Genomic DNA, 8,441 nt, shown 5'->3' with positions numbered 1-8,441 from the left:
TTCTGCTTTCCTGAGCATCCCCAAAGCAGGAGGCACGCGAGCCCTACTTCAGGCAAAGCTGAGATTACAATTAAAGCAGAGCCTGGTGTGCGTTTGCTTTTATTAACAAAGAGGGAAGGAGGAAATAAGAAAGTTCGTGTTGCCTAGGGGTGGGACCAGTACCAGTCGGATTTAATTGGGGTGGCTGTAAGGAATTGACTGCATCTGGGTGTGAATGAATCTTTGTAGTGGGTGAGATGACACTTGGCTCCTAAAAGAGCTGCAGTTGGCTTTTCTGCCCAGTTGGGCCTTTAATAAGCTGCACACGTTCTTCCCCGAGGGATCTGGTAACTCGGCTGACCTCAGCCTTCTGCTGGCTGCTTGTCGAGCCGCCTTCCAGCGATGCCATCCCACTCTGACAAGAGCTTTTGTGTAAGTACCCGCCACACAGGTAGAATTGAAGTCATTGACAACAGGCTCGTGATGCTTTATGACCACCATGTAGAGAGGATTGCCTCCGAGGGGTTTCCTCCCCCACCCCTGTTTTAGATGACTTATTTAAATTTAGCCTGTCAAAGTGGTATAAATATGAAAGAACGGTCATACACAACCTTGATTTTTCCATCTGTGTATCAGGGATGTGACCAGTAGGTACCCCTCTGTATAGCAGGGATGTGACCCAGTTGGTACTAGGCAGAATATCCTGACTACCTGGAACACATCAATACTCCTGTATAAAAACGGATTCTGTTGAATGATGGGACCTGAACGTACAAATGCAGTTTCATCCATGGTTTCCCAAAGGTAAATAGAAATTAATTAGTGTGAGGAGGAGAAAGAAAGTCCCAAACCTTTAGTGGAGCTTGTCTGAGTGATGCCTGGCACCCATCAGGAATGGAGGCGGCTTGCCTGGAATTCTTCAGCGAGATTTTTCTTCCTGAGTGACTTGGGACCTGCGGATTTCTAGTTGTTTCCAGCTGGCTGTAATAGATGAGAGAGCAGGAAATTAGAAGCTAGCCTGGAAAGTGCTGTTTTCCGTGAGATTTGAAAAGAACTGGTGAATCGATGAGGCAGAAGAGATAGGAGGGGGATTTTAACAGCCCTCCCAGCACAGAAGATGGGGAGACATAAATGGGATTTATAGAACATGCATCACAAAAAAAGAGGGGGTTAGGCTCTTCGGTATCCCCTGTGACTTTACGTCCTAGTTTTATTTGGAAACGCAAAGCTGTGTTGAACTACGTGGAGGCAGGACCCATGTTGCACTTGCAGTTTTGTGTCCTAAACAAGATGCTACAGAAAAGGGTGAGGTGGTACCTGATTACACGGTTCTGTTTAGGAGATTTTAAATATAACTTTATCACTGTATCCAGAGCTGGATGCTGCCAGGTTTGTGGGATAGCTTGCGTTTTAATTCATCATGCATAACCTGTGGTGTGTCTAGTTTAAATGTGGCAACATCCCTCCCTTCAGTTTGCAAAGACCCCCTGCTTTTCCTTAAAATCACAGTATGAAACTGCCTTTGAAGGTTCATTACCGGTTTCAACATTTTTTATTTTTTTTTAAGAGGAAATTGTGCTGAAATTGGGGGGGAGGGGATATTATTTTTTTTTTTTTTTTTTTTTAGGCTTGTGAGATTGTTCTAGACTTACTGTGTGAGGTGGGAGGAAGGAAGAGACACCTAGGAACTATTTTTAAGGGATCAAATGCAGGACAAGTGAGAACACACAACTTGATCAAAGATAGGCTGTATGGTTCCAGGAATGAGAGGTCGTGCCTTGCTGACTGGTTGGAATTCCTTAAGCAAGCTGCTGCCAAAAGTAATATGGATTTTGGTGTGGGTTTTTTTGGGGGGAGGGTAGCACTGGAGACTAATACTGTGGGGACCGATGGAGTCCGAAGGTTTATTTTCTTAAAGAAAAAAAAATCCAACAACAAAAAAACCCAACCTGTGGAAAGGGGAAAGACAGAATAAAGGGGAAAGTGAGGTTCACAGAGGGAAGCTGGTGATGGTGGGTTTTTCTTTGTTTTTAAACTTCAGTTCTTCATCTCTCTGACCTACTGAGCTGTGGAAAATGAAAATCAAAATTTCTGCGACGCTGTAAGCATAGCCACCGCAAAAATTAAGCTTATTGGAGTCAGTTGTGCTTTCCTGTGTCTTGGGCAATGCTGGAATATCGGGGCTGAGAGTTTATTTTTAATGTGTGAGGATGCCTGGTGTGACACCTGGGGCCCCTGGTCTGCATGCCAGTGGCAGATAATTTTGGAGCCCACCACGTTTGCATTGCCTCCCCCTGCAGAAGGCAGAGCACCTCGAAGCTCTCGTGGGGTGAGTTCCTGGCTTAGGACATGCGTTAGTGCAGTCGTGCAGTGAAGCCTGGTATCTCTGCAGTGGATTGGCACGTGTGTAGCCAAGATAATTTAAGAAGGGTCACACTGGTGGTGGAATAATTACATCCTGTGGTATTTCTGTGAAAAGCTTCGCTATAAAAAGCGCAACGTTCAGCAGCAGCAGTTGGGTTTCACAAGTCTGTGCTCCCACGCGCTATCGAAGTGGAACTTCTGTGAGCAAAAGGAAGAAGAACCTGTGTCTCGTCTCTTGTGAGAGCTGGTAACATCCTGGAGTCCAGCTTCAAGCAGGGTTTCTGGAAGATGCTGCTTCCAGCTGGTGGTCTTGGCCAGGTTTTGTCCTTACGCTGTGCCTGTCACAGAGAATACAGCGGGCACCAGAAGGATGAGGTCAGGAGGGGCTCTGACCTGCCTGCATTTTCCAGCAGGTAAAATAAAACTTTTCTTTAGTTCTTCACACCTATTTCCTGGTAAATCTCCCCTCGGCCTCTTCCGTGATGGTGACGGAGAGCATTTCACTGATTTGTGCTTGGAAAGGAGTGTTTGGCTGAGTTGCATTGACCCTTTTCATGGTAGAACCGGTCTTGCTCTCCAGGTTTTTCCCTGCTCACTGAAAGCAAGGAATGCAAACTGGAAAAAAAAAATAATGTGCCCAGGATTTCTCAGAAAGACTTTTTGAATGTGCTTGTAATGTCTCTAATGCTGCAAAGTGTCCCCATCTTGTCCAAAATGATGTCCCAAGCACTACGTGGGAAGACCAACCAAAGGTAGCAAGAGAGTATTTTTCCTCCTAAGTTTCATAGTCATGGGTTAATCTAGATTTCAGTGCCACCAGCCAGGAAGTAAGAGGAGCTTGCCCATTGGATTTTGCTCTGGGATGTCATTTCTCACAAAATTATTTATTTGGTGCTACCCACCTCTGATTTCCAGCACTTGCCACCCACTTCTGTCTGGGTAAGAGTAACGCAGCACGGTAGAGTAGTGGGACCTGGAGATACCGAGGCTGCTGTGCTGTGCGATGACAGAGAAATAGAAATGCTTTTGGCATTGCTGCTTTCCTGTTCTCCCTGCTGCCTCCATGCCTTAGGGACCTTCGCTGAAGCAGTGCTTGCTCTTATTTTCTCTCTGGCTATCCGAGAGATCGCATTTTTTCTATTACAAGTAGTCAAAGATGCATCCTTGTGTCTTGATAGTTTTTGGTACGGGCTGTTGCAAGTGTAATGCAGCTTTCAGCGTTTGACCAGTTTTCAGAGAATCATGACAGAACGGTTTGGGTTGGAAGGGACGTTAACTATCTTGTTCCAACCCTCTGCCACGGGCAGGAACACCTTCTGCCAGACCAGGTTGCTCCAAGCCCCGTCCAGCCTGGCCTTGAACATTCCCAGGGAATGGGAATCCTTTCCCAGGGATGGGGCATCCGCAGCTGCTCTGGGCAGCCTGTGCCAGCGCCTCGCCACCCTCACGGCGAGGAATTTCTTCCTCATATCCAGCCTAAATTTTCCCTCTTCCCGTTTCAAGCCGTTCCCCCTTGTCCTGTCGCTACACACTTCGTACGAAGCCCCTCTCCAGCTTTTCTGTGAGCACCATTTAGGTACTGGAAGGCTGCTGTAAGATCTTTCCAGAGCCTTCTCCAGACCAAATGCCCCCAACTCTCGCAGCCCAGCCTCACAGGAGAGGTGCTTCCACCCTCTAATCATCTTCATGGCCTCCTCTGGACTCACTGCACTATTTCCTTAATCTGGCTGTAAGAAGCAATTTAGCTCACAGCTGAAATCAAAGTGGAACCCATCAGCATTTGGAAACCCTTGACAGATTGTGGCAAGTCCAGGAGGGACTTCACAAATATGAAGGTCAAAGCCGAAGCGTCCCAGCTGAGCACAAGCGGGTATCCTGGGGGTACTGATGGTGACCTGTATCACCGCTGTGTTGCCCAGGGCATGGACTTTGCAGTCACTTTCATCTGCTGCTAGCAGCACTTGATGTTCCCCAGGCGGCTGCGGCAGTAGCCAAGGGATGTGCGAGCAACTTGAGGCTGAAGCCACAGGACTTGTGCACAAATAACCACAAGCCAGGAACGGGATGATGTGATGGGGCACAGCTCTCCTGAGCCCGCAGAGCGCTCTACAAGTGGGGTTTTGAAATGGTGAGCTACTTCCAAGGAGCATCATACACTCACGAGTCCCCTTACTGGCAGAAAAACCTCGGCAGGGGTGTGGGTAGCTGTTGTGCAGCACGCTGGAGCCTTCCTCTGCTGGGAAGCAACGTCAGCCAGGCTGTTCTTGCACCGTGTTTTCTTCTCTGCCTGATGCTTCGTGCCCCCTTCTCCCCTGAGAAGGGGGATGCACAGCCTCCCACCAGCAACATTCCAGCGCTCTGCATGGAGGGGCTGTGCCACCCACGCTGCCACCAGTATGTGACTCTAGGAGTTGGGTGGTGGTAGTGGTGGTGGAGCCTGTTTTCCACCATCTCACCGCTGGTTTTGGGGCTGGGCAAAGCCTCAGGCTGATCTGTGAAACCAAGTTCCTATGTTCCGACTTCCAGGATGCCGACAGCAAGCAATTGTCACAGGTGCAAGAGACAGGCGGGTGTTTCTGCCCATATGAAGAGCGTGCAGGTATCTTCACACGTACATGTAATTTAAGCATCTCGTGGGCAGAAGCAATAAGGAAGAAATCTGCTGGCCCAGATGAATCGTGAAATACAGCTGGAGGGTACAAGCTTCTTGCTGGGGAGCCTGCTGGTTTTCCTTCTCCAGGAGGAGCTCATCGATTGTGTGCTGCTGCCTCCCCTCGCAAAAGCGGTGATCACAGGTCTAGCGGCTCATCTAATCCCATCATCGCAACGCAGACACTTACTTGAGCTGTAGCTCTGGCTGTGGAAATGCCTAGAGATAAGGTGTAGGCTACAGCGGGGGTGTTTCACCCTGCGCCTTGATGCTCTGTGGGCTTCAGGCTCAGTTTATAACTTGTCAGTTGGCATCTGAAGTCCTGGCTGTAGTTTTAAAATGAACCATTCCCCCTCGCCCCCTCCCTTTTTTTTTTTTTTTTTTTTTTTTTTTTTTTTTTGTGCTGACAGGAGAGAATTCACTTGCTAATTATACCCCAGTCCATTTCCAATCGAAATGCACAGGGCGATTTATCAGAGAGCTGGAGACAGCTCTCCCTGTTCCCTTGGCTGCATCAGCAAGAACTTTTGCAAGACAATTTAATTTCTTGTCATCTTTTAATCCAGCTCCCTTTCCCCCTATAGTCAGCCTGTGAAGGAGAAAAGATGGTTTATTAATCATTTTAGCAAAACTCTGAGAAATGCAGCATTTCTTCAGTAGTGCTTGCTCTGTATCTCATCAGTCAGCGTTCCCAGAGCTGCAACAGGGTCATAAACATTCAGCCCTGTGACATGGGAAAATTAGTTCCCTCGCTGTGAAAACCTGACCCCTTGGGGTCTTAAAGGGTGTTACTCAATTGGATTTGGCCCTGGCATTTTATGCAAGAACCTGCTGAAAATAAAGCCTGAAAAAAAAAAAAAAAAAAAAAAAAAAAAAGCAGCGCATTTGTGTGCACTCGAAGTCACAAAGTGGGGGTCGCTATCTTCCTGAGTGGGGACTTCTAGCTCCTAAAGCCAGGTGTGTGCCTAAATCCAGGTCCCAGGTCTGCGGTGGGATGTTGGAATACATGGAAGATTGCTGGATGCTGCAGAACTTCCCCGCTAAAAAGTGACATGCTAGAATCTATCGAAAGCCGCAGGATAAATGTCACTGTCACTATCACTTACTGGGGAGCTAAGATAACAAAGGAGGACGGGTTGGTGGTTCTGAGCCAAGTCACAACCCCGGGACTTGCAGGGTTTATCTGTTTTCTCTGTCACTGTCATTTTCTTCCTTGCCTTGCTCTGTCTCTTCGTCCCCACCCTGCTCCTGCTCTGGGGCCTTTCTAAACGAGCTGTCGCTTGCTTAGGATGCTTTCTGTGTTGTTCCACAGGAGCATTAGCTAAGATTTCTTACTTGAAATAACAAAGGCAAAACATACACTCAGCACCGGTCTTGGTTTTCGTTGCACAGAAATGTTAGAGCTCCATCCGAATTACTCATATTTGGAAATTTTAACAAATAAGCTGCAGCTTGCTGCCAATCCCCTGATGTGGTAGTAGCGGTGGAAAGTATTAGCATGAGCAAAAGTGCTGCTTGGCTACGCGGGCGTTGTCCCTATAGAACCACATCCAGGGATGGTAAAGCCAGGGTTGCTTTAGCACTGAAGCTTCCCAACAACCAGAAACGGGTCTCTCTAATAGACACTGCACGTGCAAATACATCCACACACATAAATACATAAAAAAATAAAAACAGGAAGATGCTGCTTCTGGTCCAAACGCTGCCCAGTGATTAAAAAAAACCCATCGTAAATATACCAAGATCAGGTCGATTGAGAGTCTTACTGTGGTTATTGTTTTCCCCTCTGATTTAAAGCTTTAGTCAGTTCAATCAATAAATGCACCAATAGTAAGAGAACGGTAATGCTCTGCCTGGAAACAAGATTTCAAGATCTTGATGGAGGCAAGCAGAGTTCTGGGAACGCGGTACTTAGATGTTTGTGTTCACTGATACCAGTGGTTTCTTGGACATTTTTTAATGTAACAAATTTTTGTTTGTTTGTTTGTTTGTTTTCCCCCCTAAATGCAACTATGACCCCCTGAGGAACAGCATTATGCTAAGACTTCTACCCATGGCTCTGCATTGGTCATGGTTGTAGTGGTGCCTGAAAATGTCAGTGGTTTTAAGAGGTGTGTGGTGTTATGGGGGAGAGAATAACAGGACACCAGGAGGAGAAGGAGGTTTCCCTGCTTTGTACTTGGAGGGGGGCCTTCAGCTGGGCTTCAGCGGGACCCCCAGGGGGCCCTGCTGCCTTCCAGAGTCGTGAAGACCCTGCACGCTACCGTAATTGCCGCTTTTAGTAAACTTCTTTTGTAAGAACCTCGATGTGTTTGCTGCAGAGGAACAGAAAAAGTATTTTAACTTTGTCAGAGCACAGCTACTTCAGCCGGGCGATTGCTGGTACGCTACACTCGCTCCGCTGGGAACATCCCCAGAGGGGAAGCTCCGTGTCGGTTTGCAGCACTTTCCTCATTCATCATGATGTCTAGGAGGGAATGTTTTCTTTACAAAGATTTTGCTGAGCAGCCGGAGAAGCTGATGTGCCCAGCTGACACTGAGACCTGGCCACCGGGCATCCGAGAGAGGGATCAAACCTGGATTTTGTGTTCTGAAGCAGATGATGAACATCACGTGCCTGCTTTGGAGGATGAATGCAGTGTTTCGTATTCGCAGAACTGATATTGTTACTTTAAACAGCAGTAAAACTGCAACACCGAACGGTAAATGACCCTTGCCTATGTGGTGGAGATCCAGGTGCTGGGTTAGCAGCAATCAGGAGAGCAGAAGATGCTTCTACTTGCAATGCAGCTGTAAGAGGATGTGGAACGCTGTAACCACGTTATGCTGCTGGGCTGCAAAATGCTGAAAGAGGTGAAGAACGGTGACGGATGCACTCAGCTGCATGCTTGTGCAGACACATTTAAATACGCTTTAACCGTGAGGTTTTCTAACTTCTGTTTTCAGGCAACCCTAGGTCTGGCTAGAGTGCTATAACTTCCAAGTAGCAGCTTAGGAAGATACCCAAACTTATAAAGCTGTCTGGGTGATCCTCTCTAAAAAATAACTTGTTCTGCACTGCTTTGCTCCCACAAGCCTTAATTCATCTGCAAACCTGTGAGATGCGCAGTAGCTTTGCTGTTGAAGCCTCTGCACGCTCGGAGCCACGTGTGGTGGCAGCAAGAGCCTTTTGGAGGTGACAAAGCGATGAGTGAACACGACCTGAGCCCAGGCTGGAGCCTGTGCCGCCTGCTGATGGAAGAAGGCGCTTATGGTGCCGGTGGATACCCGTGGTGTTGGTGTTGCAGAAGATCACTAGTTCAGCAATAACTGGGCAGAACAGATCGGTTTAGAAGTGACAGTTTCCTTGGGTTACTAAGAAACATGAACAGGATTAGCAACACAGAAGCAACGTGTAGTCTGATTGTTCCTTCGGTTGTGTTCCTGACTAATGAAGTGCCATTAGCAT

Source organism: Falco naumanni, chromosome 13 (assembly GCF_017639655.2).
Source record: "Falco naumanni isolate bFalNau1 chromosome 13, bFalNau1.pat, whole genome shotgun sequence".
NCBI classification, from domain to species: Eukaryota; Metazoa; Chordata; class Aves; order Falconiformes; family Falconidae; genus Falco; species Falco naumanni.
This window is presented reverse-complemented; position numbering follows the sequence as displayed.